Source organism: Falco punctatus (genome assembly GCF_963210335.1).
Source record: "Falco punctatus genome assembly, chromosome: 4".
Taxonomy (NCBI): Eukaryota; Metazoa; Chordata; class Aves; order Falconiformes; family Falconidae; genus Falco; species Falco punctatus.
In genome coordinates this window covers 108094306-108111920 of record NC_137583.1, presented here as the reverse complement: position 1 = coordinate 108111920, position 17615 = coordinate 108094306, and the positions used below count along the sequence as shown (strand labels likewise).

The window sequence follows — 17615 nt, the reverse complement described above, 5'->3', positions numbered from 1 at the left end:
TTCACAGAAGTCATGAGCAAGGTGTAAAGGCTTCTCATAAAACAAATTACTAATACTGGAAGAACATGCAAAGTTTGGGTTTCTCTGTTTTTCTTTTTAAAAGTCCTGGAAAGTTAAACTATGTGGAAGGCTGAACTTACCAACAGTATTTTTGTTGTTATACAATAAAAGCAATCTATTTTAAAACGCAATACTAAGCTTTACTTTGGACCTCAGAATATGCAAGTCGACATATCTGGCATGTAACGCTCCACCTTTCACACCAGATGAGGGTTTGTAGTGCTAAATGATGCTAAAGCCCATTTCAATGTAGCACAAACATATAGTCTATTTATGATGGTTACACTGAAACTGGATTATTTAGAGGACGGACACCAAGTTCTCCCAAAGATATTCCTGGATATGTTGGGGGCTGGAAGGGGAGGAATAGACATCCATCTGCTGTTCCAAAATCCTTGTGATAATTTGTTTATGTTCATACCAAGCTTTGAGGAGCATTAAATGTACAATTAATTTAAAATGGTATCTCACTTTCTCCTTCTAGGTTTCATGCCTTCATCTTTAAGTTATATAAGAAAATTGTTCCCCATCCTAAAAAAAAAATATATATATCTGATCCACTTATTTTGGTCTATTTACTTGATCCTCTAACTTTTTTTGTTAATTAAAATCAGGCATGTTATTTCACAGCAGTCTGTACATTATATTAATAGCATTTACAATTCCCAGCAGGTTTAGCAGCAGCAGATATTCACAAGGATGTCTGCCCCCAGTAATCACAGTTCACAAGTTGGCACATTAACATAAAACCAATATCATTAATATATACGCCCAGCTGTGAGCAGAGTTGATTTGGGGGGCAGGAGAGAACGTGAGGGTGCAGGAGGGTGCTATGCCATACCACTTCCTCACTGACTACTTATTTACCAAGGACTACCACTTCGAGGAGCTTCACAGGGAAATGAAACACTAACTCAAACTGTTTAATTATGAATCAGCAGAACTGTCAGAGATCATAGCAAAAATATTATACCATTTTTAAATAAAAGTAGATCAAAAAAATACATTTAAGAGCACTCCTGCTGTTGCATCCTACTTAATGATTTACTATTCAGAGAAAAAACACTGAGCTTGAACAGTTCCCTAGCATAAAACAAGAGGTGAAATAAAAATCTGCAAACGTGAAGAATCCTGAATCTATGAAGCATCCACAACTGATGTAAGTGAAAACACGTGTTGAACCTCTGATGTTCCCACCACTATTAAAAATGAAAAATTATCAAGGCAGAAGAGTAAGATCCTCTAGAGATTCCAAAAACCTTTACCAACATGTTATTTCTGTGTGCACATGTATCTCTTCAAACAATAACCGCATACACAAAAAGACGTATCAACTTCAAAATTTCTTATGCTATGCCTAGGATTGACACAGCTTTAAAAAAACAACAGCACACGAACAAAACCAAACTATTGCATCTCAGACACCATTTTTACAGTCTTGAATTTTGCTTTTAAAATCCTTTTTGTTAAGTAGTTCAGAAAGAATTTACATTTTAAAATTTGGGAAGAAAGCAAAGCAAGCAGAAGATGAATTAATCTGACATCACCTTAAAAGGACAGATAAAATGGTAGACAATAGCATTGCTCCTTTAGCTGAGGGAACAAATCTTTCAATACTGTTTTGCACATCTTTTAGCAAGGTAATTATCTGGATAAAAATAAGTGTGCTATGAGTCACAGCAGTTTATATATAAATCAACCCATCAAGTAAGTTCACAACCAGGACAGATTTTTTAGAACCTACAGCTACTTTTCAAAAACACTGTACTTTAATAAGACCAGAAAAGAATAATACTTTCTAATCTGAACAGATGCTTCTCACATGCGAAGATGAGATTACAATTCAAGAAGCGATGTTCATACACGTTACAATTAAAGACTAAACCAAGGTTCAGAGCTATTTGAGTCTACTTTTGTCCATACCGTGTTACCTCTCAAAGGTTACAATTTGGCTTCACAGAAACCTCAGTGCTTGAGATATAAGAGGACTGAAGAGTTAAAACCCCTCAGACTATTACTACAGAAGAGTGACTTTCTGGTACATAGCTGCCACATTTTTTAGAACATCGATGGAAAACAACAGTTAAGAATGGGTATTCCGTAGAGTGAGGAAAGCATCCCATACTTTAGGTACCTAGCCAGGGAGCAAAGATTAGACTTGATCAATAGTATTTATAGAATAGCAGGGTGGCAGCTGCTGAGGGAATCTTGTACCAGGCACATCAACTTTAGGACTTTGTATTTTCATTCATGCAGCTTAATCATCACAGTTTAATTTCCGTGAGTTTGAATTTTAACATTTCCAGTCAACCTAATACGAGGATAAACAGGAAGAAAGGTTAGAGGCATTTTAGAAAATGCTGTGAAACTACATGTCTGTCAGAAAGAATGATAAAAACCTAAGTCCCATTTCAAACACAAAAAAATATGCATTTGCAAAATGAAATTAAGCAATAGGCGTAAAAAGAATGCCTGCTGGAAACCTTCAGCTCATGCGCTAACAGGAACAAATCATCTTAGGTAAAAACCTCCTAGGAGTTGTTCTCCCCTTCTGAAAGGAAAGCAATACATTTTAAGAGAATATTTTTAGAGTAATTTTTTAAAGCAAAAATAGAAGTGTATCCTAATAGCCTCAATGGATCTTTAATGAGGAAGTGCTATAATACATATGGTGTAACAGTGCATGCAGTCGCTTCTCTACCACCAGGACCAGCAACCCAAGAAGCAGTTGTCATCTAAATCCTATTGACTATGTCTTCAGAAGGCCACTTGAAAAAAAGAGAGAAAAACGCAGCAAAATATATGAAATAGGCAGCTTTCTGAATAGACTTCAGAGCCTGCAATTTGATCTAAACATTTCCAGCAGCGCTAATAATGCACACGAGGGTTTTTTTGTTGTCTGCAGTGATGGGACAAAAACATGGCTTTAAGGTGGGACAGAAGTCAGCATTAACTATTTTACTTGGAACAGAGGTGTTAACTGTATCCATACAAGCTATTGGCATAGCTCAATGACCTATAGCTTTTATTTCCCCAAAATGCAAGCTCTAAAAGAGAACTGGCACATTTTCAGCATACGGGTGTAGCAGCACCTCACCTCACAAGAGGCTCAAAACATGATTTGCGTTTTCCGGTTCAGCGTGGTTCTATGGTAAATGCAGAGGGTACTTCTACGCACTTCAGGACTTTCCTCATCCAGGGAAGAGCCCCGTTGCTTGGACGGGATGCCCACCCAACAGCCAAACAACTCCTGCACTTGTGCTCTGCCAACTGCTTAAAAGCTTAAGTCACAGCTGTCACTTCCACCTGAATGCAATATGAAAACTAGCACTGTTACCTCCACACACACGTGCCATAGCTAATTCCACTGCACCAGTACAGCCTGCAAAAAGGGAAGAAAATCAGGTGCCTCTGACCGCCAGAAGCCGGTCACCCTCTCTACCTGGTCAGACAACTGCTGTGCTTAAGAACACAATTTTTTAAGTTCAGCAGGATGCAGTCACTACAGGAAAAAAAGGATTTTTGCAAGGCAAATTAAGCCATAAAAAAATTATTTTAAAAGATATGATTACATTTCACATGCAATGGAATACTGAAAGGGGTATGAAAAAGACAGGTTAAGTGTTACAGTTAAGCCCACCTGCACAGTGGACAGAGAGGTTCCCAAGAAAATTAATCCCAATTAAGTAATGCCATCAAGATAAAGCAGATCACTTAAATCGAACCAAGACCTTGCCCATTCCTAGTTAAAGTGGCATTACACTGACTAAACAAAATTCACTTCCAAAGGACTTTGGTTACTTCCAAATACCTAGGTGCACTGCTCTTAAAAATAAAATGAGTCAGGTTTTTCCTTGACAGACAAGAACCCATGGAGAATTGTGCCACGTGAAAATTTGATGTTTTTCACTTCTTCAGGGGTGAGGAGGCTAGAGGTCTGCTTGGAAAAGGTTGGGAGAAGATTACCTTCAACACAGAACTGAAGAGTGACGTGCACTAAACAGGATGATCCAAAGCAACCAAAATCAGACAGAAGAACAACCCTCCAAAATGAATATTCCAGTGAACGTACCACATCTCTCCACAGCAACGAAGCAGGGCTGCAGCAATTTCTCTGCCCTCAGTTCTACACTGCTTAAATCCCCCCCACAGGGAGGGGACAAACAAGCTACCGTTAAATACTTGCCAAGAATAATATACCGCCTCACCAGGTGCGTACCCCTTTTCAGAACAGGCACAGCCGATCGATTTGATTGGGTTTGCCCATCATCTAAACACTGCTAGAAATTAGTTTAAAAATATGTTAGTTAAGCAAAGTGAATTGTCTTGACTTGTGGTTTTGCTTTCTAGATGCGCTTAAATACTATGTGATAACCTTTATGACACTTTCATTACTTCACTTTTGTTACTTTTGCTGTACTTTTAAATTCATTATTTGATCTGGGCATTTAATAAAACCAGAAAATAAAGGAAGTATTTTAAGTTGGTTTAACTGCACGTGCCACTAATTAAGAGCTTCCAAAAATGTCTCAAGTTAAGCAGTCATTGTGTGAAGGAAATACTATGGACAGTTAGTGAGCTGAATCAATCACTTGGGGTTGCTCACGGAGTCTGTCAAGGTTTTAGGATTAGTACAATTCTTTCAGACTTCATAAGAGAAGCTTTTCTTTTCCCCAGCATCTTCTGGTTTTCAACACTGAATAAACCAAGAGGAGTAACTGTAAAGAAAATACTGTTTGTTCCAGAAGAGGCTACTGTTGTCTAATGCCGCTTTCAAACAGTGAACTTTCACAAACGCATTCCAAGTGCTTAGCTCATGACTTCCGTCCATGAAACTGATCAAATTCAATCCTTTGGCAACAAGCATGTACTACTTAAGCATTATTTGTTAAAATTCTCTGAATGCAAGTAGACTCTATACTTAGATTTTTAACAAGTTATATTCATTTATTTCCCTAATATAATTTTTAAGTCACAAATTTCTCTGTCCTATTCTCTACTTCCTCAGGCTGAACATTCCCTCAAAGTTCCCACAACCCATGCCAATAAACCACACTGAAAACAGATTAACCTTTTGTCTATAGTCTTATCACTCAGAACCTTTGTACAAAATAGTACAAAAAGCACAACAGAAAGTACTCTATATCTCTTATAAGATGGGGAACATCAAGTACAAAACAGCCAAAAAATTACCATAAATATAATTTTATTCACAAGATCAAACCTGATTTTTAAGAACTAAATAGCCACTTAACACAGTGTTCTCAAACTTTGTATACTTTTAATAAATTTCATTTATTTCAGCACAGCAAGTAAGATTCCAATATCCTCTCCTATTCCCTCCTCTTACAAAGAAAACCTAGGATCAGACACTTAGGTAAGCCTTCTTAAATATCAAACTACTTTTCTTATTAACACTTTGCAAAATAATTCTTTATTAAATATCTGTCAGCCTGTTTTCCCACCCCCTGCATTCCAATGTTCATTTATACTTTACACTTTTATGTCAACTTTTATGTGGGTTTTGGTAGCTACTAGGAGCAGCACTAATACTATCCGCCAGTCACCTGCTCTACAGCCCACAGCTGGCCGACTCAGGAAGCAGCCCCTGAATGAATGTCTGAGATTTTTAGGCAAAAATTCAAAATGTAATTAAAAATGGCGCTGATGAGCAGTTTCAAGAACAAGTGTGAAGCAGAGGCTGTAACCCGACCTTCACTGAATCTTCCCCATTTCTAAAAAAAAAAAAAAATAATCATGAGGGCTAAGGCTCTGTCTCAAATCTTCCATGTTCTTTGCTTTTTAGCTCAAAATACTTGAAACAAAGATATCTCATCACAAACGTACAGGTGATATGTAGACAGCTATCTGTGTAGACACTGTTAAGTGCAATTTTATTATACCTTATCTTCCATGACAACTATTCCCAGTGTATTCCTACATTCAAAAGACATGCCTGATTTTTTTCTAAACAAGCTTTATAGTTTTATTATTGTTTATTCCAGAAAATTAACGAGTCAAATGCACCAATAGCCTCATCCATAACCCACTGAATTGAATAGCTTTGCAGCGCAATCAAACGAGGAAACAAAATGAAGTGAAGAACAGTCCATCTTGGTAAGGTTTTAATTAACGGTGATTCAAAATGCTATCTTTTCTAGCTGCCGATAAAAATATTGGTACAACCAATGTGCTTATTATGTCATGGTAACCATAAAACTATAGTAGGTGATATGTGGAATATAAAACAGTAAGTTTAGCCACTATTTTATATGTCAATTTCCTATAGAGCCGAGATGAAAAGTTTTATGCCATTACAAAAGACTTCAATTTATTCTTCGACTGACATGCTTCATTAATTACTATTTGTAAAGAAGTGACCAATTACTGTTTTAGTTGGATTTCAACCCAGTTATTTTTCTACACTCATATTTTCTTAATAGATATTTCTCAACCCCAAGCATGTATCTCTGTGCAGGGAGATAGAGGGATCACTAGTCACAACAGGCATGACTCCAGGCTGTCACTGGATGGTGTCCAACAATTAAAGCTGCACACACGGAAGCATACACGGGAGTAAAGAAGTCGAAGGGCTTTCTGTCCATGCACGTGTCTATGCGGGGAAAAGGCTGCAGCCAGTTCAGACTACTTTTGGCATACAGTTTTCAGGTAACTGGACTACCTGAACATGATCTTACACTTCCACAGTAACATCCTGAGAAGAGACGGGAGGCAAGAGGAAGTCTTTTTGATGTCATTTTCAGAGCTCCAGTTGTACAACTATGAGTATATGATCAGCCTAAGAGGGGAGAAAAATTTTAAATGCTGCAAGAAAACTGGCACACAGTTGTCATATGGGAGACGGGAAAAAGCTGCGAGTCCTTAAAGGCAGCGCATGTGGTAAACAAGTATGTTACAGAAGAACTTTTCTTGTTTTAGTATTTTCACAGTAAGTCAACACGAGATTTTATAAATAGAAGCAGACAACCTTAAGACCCTAGGTTCTGCCACAATTAAAGAGGAATTCACAACCACACTCAAACCCCAAAACAATCGGGAACCAGACAAGAAAATAAAGTGTGCTTCTGAGTTTCAAAACACATTCTAACAAGTTTCAGGCCAACGAGTTACTTTCCCAGAAAGCGAGGTCCAAGGTAGACCACACTCGAGTTCCTCCTCCACTCACCCCCCCCAGCCCCCAAAACCAAAGGACACTCACAGAAGACACCTCTTCCATGATTACGGGAATTGTGTCACAAAGGGAAGACATCAGAACACTCCTTTCTGGTTCCAATTTAGGAAAACTTCAAAGAGACACCTTTGCAGTCATAATCTGACCTAAATAATTTGTCTCTCCTCTCCCTTTTCCCCACTCTGCACAAGAGAAGAATGAACGACTGCTTAAACTCAGCTGCAACCAAATATCAAACTATGGCTTTAGGCAGATCAGAAGCCTATGAGCTTCAGTCATTGTTAGAAACTCTGCAAATGAAAAAAAAAAAAAAAAACCAAGGAGAAGCATGTCATTAAATTCCATCCTAAAATTATGAAAGGGTACAAGTTTCATGAAAATTTACCTACTTCACGTGACTTTAAAGACCGGGTTCGTTCAGGCAATGTGCTCCATTTCTCACCCACAGAGTCCTACCCCAGACTAGAAATGTATTAGCGTTCAGTAGTTCATGTATCTGCATTTCCTTCTCCTATCTGTCAGCTGCAAGTGTTGGCCTTCACCGTGGTAGATAATTTCCAAGTCACGTAATTAGCACAGTTCTGGCTGTTAATTAACCTCCTAAAAGAAGAACAGAGTAACAAGAAAAAACATACCCTAATGTTTCTGCCTGTACTGAACCTTGTTACAGGTCATTTTCATTGTTTCTTATCTAGTAAAAAAACAAGCAAGACAGTGCAAAGACACACCACAGCAGTTACCACCCAACTGCTGCAGCCACACCATACACCACACAAAGGAAGAATTCGGCATTTTGAACAGGCATTCTGTGATGATGCATTGCTTCACAATCATAATACACATCACTACACTCCACAACAAGACTAGGTCATGGAATCTTGAGGTCAAACTCCATCACTCCAACAATTTCTCCTCTGTTCTTCAATTATCCGTCTTACTTTTGTAAGTTTATTCCCAAAAATAAGTTGAGTCAGGCAACATAAGGGAAGTACTAGTGGGCACTTGATGTTAAAAGTCATGATGTTAAAAGGGTGTGTGTGTGTGTGGGTGGGTGTGTTTGTGAACATGTCTAAACCACATGTATTTCAGTACAGGCAGTAAGGGCTCCCGCAGCACAGAGGGCTGAACTCCAGCTCTTATTTCTGAGATCTTTTCTGCAGCCACATTCATTCTGTCTTTGGGTACAGTTAACTATAGCCGACTACTGCCACAAGACTGGGCTTCAGGCCTACAAGACTTGTTTCTGCTTGTGGTCACTGAGGATGCAAAGAGCCAATTTTCTAATGAACTTACTCCGAAATGACAGTTCCAAAACAACTCTGCAACACCCTCAAACAGCACGGAGGAGAGCACTGCTAATACCAGTATGGCGAGCTTCCAAGGAAGGGGAGCTGAACTTCTCCTCTGACAGTCTCCACAGACACCGCTGGCATTGCCATTCCTCCTGTCACTCAAACAGGATACGATTTCTTTAGCTTATGTAAGTTCCAGTGAAGAACTTTATAGAAGGAAACGCATCTCACTGCTCCCCCACGTTAAGGGGTTGGTGTCAAGAAAGGAACCCAGTGCGATACCTTAAATGCTTACTTTACTTTCTACAGCCATCGCAACAGCAAAAGAGGTCCTTCCAGATGAAGCTTACGTTGACGCAAAGATGTACCCAACAACTTTTTAACAGTCATGCTAATTCTTCGGCAAAATTCTCCTACTACTTGTGGGCACAGATTCACGAACCATGGTACTTCTACTTTGATAACAGTAGTTATCCTTCAATTACATATGCAGCAAGTTTAACAATGTAATGATTACTAAAACAGTTTTAACACATATGCAGAGCATTGCAGGAATTTTATCAACCTTCAGGTGAGGAAACCTCACAACTAATCTGTTCAAACACAAACTATGAAAAACATCACTTATTTTTAAGCAATTACAGCTTGTCACATGTTGTGAATCTTAAAAAAAAAAAAAAAGCTGCCAATTCACAGTATGCGAAAGTCGAAGCCCTTCCAAAAATAAAAGATGTGGCTGCGTGCAGCTATATTTGCCCTTCCTAGACAACAAATTTGATATACTTGACCCAAAAACCATTTTTTGCACCTCTGGGCATAGAAAAACAGTAAAGACACTCTCTTGCCTGTATTATTTAGAGTGTTATTTCAAGATTATAGATGCTGGGAGAGTCCCCTTCCTGCGCTATAGAAAGGTGCAGCAGGTAGAAAAAAGAACCAGTGTCTTCCAGTCATTGTAAACAGAGCTCTACAGGGTAGCCAGACACCTGTTGGGTTTTGGATGACCCTTGACTATGAAGCTCTGAAGTTCATGAGAAGAGCTTTGCCATTCACCAATAGTGAGTCTGTGATATACTAACCATTTCTGTCCTTCTCATTCTCACTTTAGAAATCCCTTCTTCACCTCACTTTTGCTCTCCTTATGAAGATCTTCAAAGTCCTCCTCTCTTAAGCTCTACTTCTTCTGGAATAGATTAATTTGACTATTTACATCCCTGATGTAATCCCTGATTAAGCTTATAGTAAAAAGAAGAACAGACAAATGTCTATGGACAAGTCATAAAGTCTTACTTTTCACTTGAAAAGTTCTACTTTTAAGTAGAGACTTCTCAGTCTGTGATCTTACTACTGTTAGATAATATTTAAATGGCTGTGTGCTTGTGGATCAAAAGAAACAGAAAACAACATCATGGGGTAGAAGTGGAAGAAAGGTGGTTAGTATAGGATTAGGAACGATGCAGAGCAGTAATGGCATTTGCAACCTTGCAGGTGACAGGGAAGTGAGAAGATAAAGTGTTCTTCTATGAGTCCTCCTTAACACTGAAAATTATCCCCCAGAATGAAAGAACACTATTAAAACCAGCAACAAATGCAGCAGAGCTGTAAAACAAAATACTGCTCCTGGAAGGGAGACAGGAGCAAAGGAAATGAAAGCTATCAGGCAGTACCGATACAAGGCTCTAATTTGGCAAAAAGACTCCACAGCAACACAATATTAAGCATAAGACCTCTTTCTCTTGATCCTCATGCTTTAGCAAACATAGCAAGAACTGAACTATGCAGTTACAAAGAAACAGAGGCAAGGGGTAGGGAATTCCACTAACACACTGTTTCCGAAGTGTCTTTGTACCAGGACTTGGGATGTTTCAGTAATTCAAACCAATGAGTAATAATGTAACCAGAAAAATAACACTGACATTTTGTTTTTCTTCATCTGTTTATTTTATGTGTGCTTTTCCTTCTTTTTAACCTACCAACAATACTTTGTGGTGCTGGTGAGAAAATGAAGCATTAGCAGAGTTAGAGAAAAAGCAACTGACACCACACAAAGATCTGAGGCAGGAAAGAGATAATTGAGTGTGCAGGATGAAAAGAAAGACTTTGCACAGACTACCTACCCACTATCATGAGCAATAGACAGAAGAAGCAGATGACCTAAAGACGGGAACAGGGAAGGAGAGAATACCAATTACCCCTAGTATCATACAAAACTGAGATTGCAGGGATGGATTTAAGTGACTACACTATTAATTAGTTACAGATTACGTTAGTGTATAAATAAATGCAGAACTTCTTGAAAGTGGTCTTCTCCCCAGTTCAGCTGCCTATGACAAATAGGTCATTCAGCTGTGAGCTAGGCAGATCCTTGGTCTCTTGCGCTGCTTGCCACTGGATGACCAGGTTCTTGAATGGAAGGTTCAACTACTTCACCGTTAAGAGGCACCAGTATAGATGGAGCTGTCAAAATGTAGAGGACAAGCAGCAAAATCTTGAAACACCGAATTCGTCACGATTGCTAGAAATTCTGTAAGCTCTAAAAAGGCTCATTTTGGCCTCAATGCTTTAACTATTGCAATTTCATTCTTGTTTTGTCATGCCAACTAGAATCCTTGCTTGTGTCCCCTTCTCTGCCTTCATTAAGGTACTGTTCTATCTTCACTTTGCCAAAGTAAAAAAAAATAAAAAAATATCCAGAGGTACCCATGCTTTCTTTTCTGTACCAGATACAACGAAGCACAGGATTTCAGCACAAAGTGAGAGTGAACCTCAAGCATGATTGCAGAATGACCAAGAATAACTTATCAGCTAACGCTCATCCGCTGCAATTAGGAAGGCCATTAAGTGACAGTTCATTGTTTGAAAGTAGGGAAACATTCATCATTTAGGATGCTTTCTCGACAGGTCAGGACGCTGCCAGAAATAGACTAGCCCATGCAAACCGGCAAAGTTATGTACAAAACCTGAACACTCGCTAAGTTCTCCTAACACGAGTCAGTTCACCATTAAGAGGCATTCTTTCCTCCTTTGGGGCTGGAAAGCTCCCACTTCCCCTCCACCTCGCTGTGCTATATATGTAGTTCTGAAGTTTAACAACATAAGCTTAAGCAAAGTGGTTTGTTTTTTTCTTGTTTTACTCAACACCAACACCACCCCCTGTGTTAGAATAGGCAGAGCTTTGCTTTACACTTCTCAAATTCAAATATGGTTTCAGTAATTTAGTGAGAAAAATATTTGCGCGTTCAAGCTGCCCTAAATAGGTAGGGTTGACTCATGTAAACAACAATCTACTTACATGGTATTGTTCACTCAATTCACATACATGCTGTATTACTCTAGAAATAATCAATGAAAATCTAAAATTATATTCAATTCACAGTAAAAAGCGTCTCATTATTATAGCAGAGAAGTCATTAGGTGCTTCAGCTAACAAGTAGTTCCTCAATCTACAAGGATGCTACAAGACCAACTATTCTGCCCCTCTTTCATTTGTATATCACTGCTAGTGCTTCTTCTTTAACTCTCAGCACCCACCCTGCTGGTTACAAGTCTCACCTTCCTTTCTCTCCTTACTCCTCAGTCACACCATTCTCGCATTAGCTATAGTTTTTGTGCTGAAATGGGTCAGTGCCGTATAATTCATCAACACCTGAGCAATCACAACCAAATTAACTGGTACGTTCCCACCCCTTGGCAAGAGTGTTAGTGTCATTACGAAGAAGAGGAATAAAAACATTCCCTTGTATTTCAGAGCTTAAATATTAAGATTCTGTCCTCGTTTGCACAAAGGATAACACCAGGACACCTTATTTCAGATTCATCTTCAAATGCCAGATTAGAACTTGTCCTCCACCCCCAACAATGAAGGAAAACAAAAACCCCAAGAATCAGCACTGTAAGCATGCTCCCAGCACTTAGCTATGAACTGCTTTGTTTATTTTTTTCTTGACGTGAAATGTTTTGTGATTCCTATTATGATACAGATTATTTAAACACAAACATTATAAATAACTTTGAAACAGTTAAGTCACTGTAACTAAGGCAACGAGTCTCCCACTCAACTTCCAGAAATAGGAAGAGAGGAAAAGAGGTAAGAACAAAATAAAAAGTTGGCAGGAACAAGAAAACAAACGATCAGATATTAGTTTGACATTGAGGAAGACCCAGCTGACTATAGGAAAATAAAAGGAACAGCAACTGAGAAACAAACTAGCTGATAAAAGATGAAGTGAAGGATATGAAGTGTTTAATACCAGAGATATTTAATTTCAGTCATTTTATCACACAATCCATTTCAGTGAATGGAAACAACGACAAAAATCTGGTAATGTAACAATCCACATCAGATAGCAGATTGCTAGTTCAGAGTCTCAACAGCTATCCCATAGGAATTTTCAACTTTTTTGTGGGTGCTAAGGCAGGCACTTCTTCATACGCAAGCACATATTTGCCTCATTTTTTCTCTCCTGATATTTGCCTCCAAGTAATGGTCACAGACCTTTGATGCTATCTACATGAATAGACCTTTATACCCTCACAGGCGGCCACTGAGTTAACAGGATCTGCCACAAGTATCTGCCTGTAGAATCAAGGCTTGCTTTGTTTCTCTCCCACCTTTTCTTCCCCCCCGCCCCCCCCCCCTTAAAAAAAAAAAAAAGAAGTTTATTTTCTTGACTGAGAAGAACTGCTTGTTCGCAAGTCAAAAGTTCCCGAGTTATCATCAGGCAATCTGATCCCCCAAAACGAACACGTGGTAGAACCAGGTTCTCTCAACACATTCTAATGTAAGGGCTAGTAATTACTTTGTATAACAAGATAAACAGAGTTCAAGTTACTCAAAGTTGTCCACCAATTAAAGAAACTTATCTTTTCAGTACATGTGAGTTCTTTGCCTGGGAACACAAGAATTAACGTAAGACTTAAGGTGTCTTGATATTTATTACAACTACCTAATTTAGTTATCTTATATACATTTAACATAGATTAGATGCAAATTTTAGGAAGAATGCATGATGGAGAACTGAGCAGAAAGAGTGGTTCTCAACTTTGACAAGATTCCCAAAAGTCATGCTTTTTAAAGAATAGTAACATAAAAGTAACCTCTACCAAAAAACCAAAAATATTAAACCCATACCTCATTAGTCTGCGTCAGAACAGAACTAGTAGAGCAATACCACGCAATTCCATTCCCACCATAACCCTCCCTCATCGAACAGCAGCAGCTCCTTTTCATCACCACAGGAGACCATTCCTCCTCTTAAGGGTAACAAGGAACTAGTTGGGACATTTATTCTTGGCATGAATTCTAAAAGAATGAAGTCTAATGCTAGCAGTAATGAAAATAGCAACCATAGAGGCATTCAGAGCGTTCACTATGACACTGCAAACATTTGTTGAACTGCCAATTGAACAAGATCCATCTTAGCTACGAGAAAGATATAAATGGGCAATAAAGAAGTCAGTGCTCTCATTGTTCAAGGACTTTCAAGATAAGTGGTCACTCCAGTATCCTCATGCAGTTGTTCATACTCCAATCCTTTCCACTCACATCTGACTTCTGGGAATAAACGCATTGCCTCAAGCGCAGTCTAGTAGTCGTAAGAAAAATCCCATACAAATTCCTTTCAAATGCCCATTATTACGAGGCCTAAGATTTCTTCCTATTACATATTTAAGATTCAGAGAAGACAGGTTATGCATAATTAAAATAATGATGTACTGAAAGAAAAAATAAAGCTTTACCAACTATAATGACACTGCATCCAATGAACTTTACTACAAATAGTTACACAGCTGCAAAATTAAAGAAAACGGTCCACCAGTTTTGATCAGGGCTTCACGCATTTCAATAAAACTATACTGAAATGTAGGGTTACTCTAGCCTAAAAGACGACCTGTAGGCACATACACAGGTAAGGCTTGTAACAGAAAAGCAATGAATCCCCTCAGCTGTAAGGTAACCCAGATTTCACCTACCCACTAAATAAAACCAGGCTGTCAATTACTCCTTAGGTGTAAGAGGGCCTAACTTGCGACCCTTTAAAGCAAGAATTTACCTGTTCTGTGAAACAGTTAATGTACCCAGACACTATGACTGAATAGCAAAACACCAGAAGACACTTAGCCTTTCAGGGTTAGGTTACGCAGAGTTGAGAGGGCTTTTATACAGGAGACCAAGGCATACCATTATGGACTTACAAGCAAGTTACTCCTTTTTGCTCCTGCATCTCACACCTCCCCCCACCCACAAAAAAACCCAAACCATCAGCGAACCTTGACTTAAACTTTGCTTTCAGTGCCATTTCTTACAGGAGACTGTTTCAGGAAGAAACAAACAAACTTTTACAGCCTCCCTCTCACTTGGCATTTTAGCAATTACAGCAGCTTCTCACCCAGAAGAACCTGGTACATGAGCACCAATCTATGAAGACAGCAGGAAGGCAAACAAACTGAAGAGCAAACACCTTAATCATAAGGTACACTTACTATATTTTTCACCTCTGCCTTGAGTGGCTTAACCTTCGGTGACATAATTTGCATATTTGCTTCCTCTATTTTTAAACACGTCTGCCCAACACTGCACAGCAAATCAAGCAACAAGAACAATCTACAGCTTCTAACTTGACATTTGAATGATTACCCTTTCTACCCCAGAGTTACAGTTTGCTACTGAGCATTACATGTATCAACTTTGTTCAATATTGTTCAGTTTAGCTTCAAATACAATTTTTGCAAACATGGCTTATGGGGTTTTTTTGATACCTAGTATAGGTTGAGAGCAAACATAAGTCATCTCTGAAAGTACAACATACACCCTGAATTATTTCAAAACTTTAAAAATATTCCTACCTCCTAGGACTGCAAAGCAATAAACCTTGAGCTGCGTTAACACAAATTTGTGGACATACCTCCTGGCTGCTTCTTGAACCCTACTCTTCCCAGTGCATGGAAACCCTTTATTCCGAAAGTTAAAGGTATCAAATCAGCCCCCAAAGACAACCAAATATTTGAGCTTCACAAACACATTAAGCATCTGTAGGATCAAAGTTTTGTTTATCAGTGTACTAAGTAAATTAAATCAACTGCAAGTGGAACTGGGATTTCAGCCTCTGAGCTCAACTAAGAGCCTCAGAGCAGAATTTCTCACCTCATTTTAAGTTCTCAAGTGCTTCTTTTACCCTAGCTTGCAATAGCTTGAAAAACTAAACTAAACCAAGTGTAAGGAAATATCCAGCTGCTTGTATGCCCCAACTCTGCCTCCGCCCAGCATAATTCTGACGTCTAAATAAAAAACGCAGAGCCCTTCTGCACTATCATAACATAATAATAATAAAAACATAACATAATAAACTAACAAGTTTATGTTGATTTTTGGAAAGAAATAATCTTGAGAATTACACTGAAGTAGTATTTTATTAAATTTTTGTTCCAGAAAGTTATTAATCTAACTGTTGTAGAAGGAAACCAGCAAATCACTTCCCTCCTTCATACTAGCTGAACAGTGTAAGCAACAGAGCAGCCTTTGAGCTTCCCTGTGAAACACAGCCACCACTGCAGACAGACTCACTATAGGGACCACAAACACACACATGACATTTACTTTATTCTAAACGAATGCATCACTGTGGAGCAAAGTATACAGTTCAAGCAAAAATGAATCATGTTGCATAAAACACTGACGATAAACACCTCTATTTCATACAACACCAGTTTTTATAACGAGCAGGTGGTGTTATAATCTTAGCACAGCACCCCATCCCGAAGTCAAGACATCTTGCAGCATACTGCACAAGAACACTGACCTGGAGGAATTCTCTGTAACTAGCAAAACTGAAATAGTTCATGTCAATGATGCCTCATGATTTTGGGCACTCTTAAAGAAAGCCACTTCAACAGAATTTAGTTTGTAATCACTTATTTATCAAGTAACTTACACCTAGCAGAAATACAGCTGCTGCTAAAAATCACTCCCTCTACAGAAGCTTCTTCAAAACCAGTACTCCCCTCTCTCCCTTCTTCCTCTGCCTCCTTTCCCCGCCCCTAGCACCCACCCCTTTTAAGTGAAAGAATAGTTCCATTTCCAGCGTATCAATGCACCTTTACAGATCCATGAAGCCTCTAAAGAAATCCACCTCATGCTTCTGGACTAAAAATTGCATTACGATAGAAGCCGAAAGCTTCACATGCATTACTCTGTCAGACCAGTGGTCCCACAGTCCAGTATTTCAGCTCAGCATCAGTCAATAGCAGGATCCTTCCCAGAAGAAAAGTACCTTCATGTTCACATATTGATGGTAGGGGTTTTGCGAGTTATTTCACCATGTTTACTTGCAGAAGAGTTGTATTTCTTGGTTTTAACAGAAGGGCTTATTTAACAGAAGAGATGAACAAGTGTTTGTTTCTGCGCAGAGCCTCCCATAGAACAACAGTAATGAAGCCTATAAAGAAACCTAACTCAAAGACACAAAGTGCATTTTGGGTTCATTGCTCCTTCATAGATGAGGTTCTAGAAAGAATATGAGACTTCACTAAGTTTACATACAATACAGGACATAAAACATCCCAGCTAAACATTTTTTCAAACAAAATCCCTAGGGACTGTGCAACCTAAGTGTAAAAAGACAGATGTATGTGCAGACCGATGAAAGGAGTAGCAGGTAAGGATGAGCTGACACTGATCAGCATAATAAACAGACACAGGATACCAGTTGCCTAACCCCTGCCAAGTTTCTAGGTGTCGGGTTTTTTGTTGGTTTTTATGGTTTGGTTCTTTTATTTCCTGCGGGGCTTCTTTTTTTTGGCAGTGGGGTCTCCAAGCATTACAGTCGGTTATCTCAAGAGTATCAAGGAGACCAACAGCAGCGTGTATGAGTTTTTACAGATAATTTGGTGTAACAGATGTGCAAGCACGAGCAAACACATCTTCTAGCAAGCATCTTCTTACACGCGGCAAACTGGCAAGGCAGACCCTCCCACCTTTGTATCTTGATACTGCACAGAAGACAATAGGTAGGACAGGGGAGACACCAGGAAAGGACAGAGCGGCAAAGACAAGTATTTTTCATAAGCTGGGC

The 17615-nt window shown here is 38.9% G+C and overlaps 1 protein-coding gene across 1 annotated transcript in view; it reads right to left on the bottom strand.

Moving 5' to 3' along the window:
* Positions 1-17615, bottom strand: part of ANKRD28 (ankyrin repeat domain 28) — a 140908-nt gene that overhangs the window by 110270 nt on the left and 13023 nt on the right. The gene's annotated exons all lie outside the window — the stretch shown is intronic.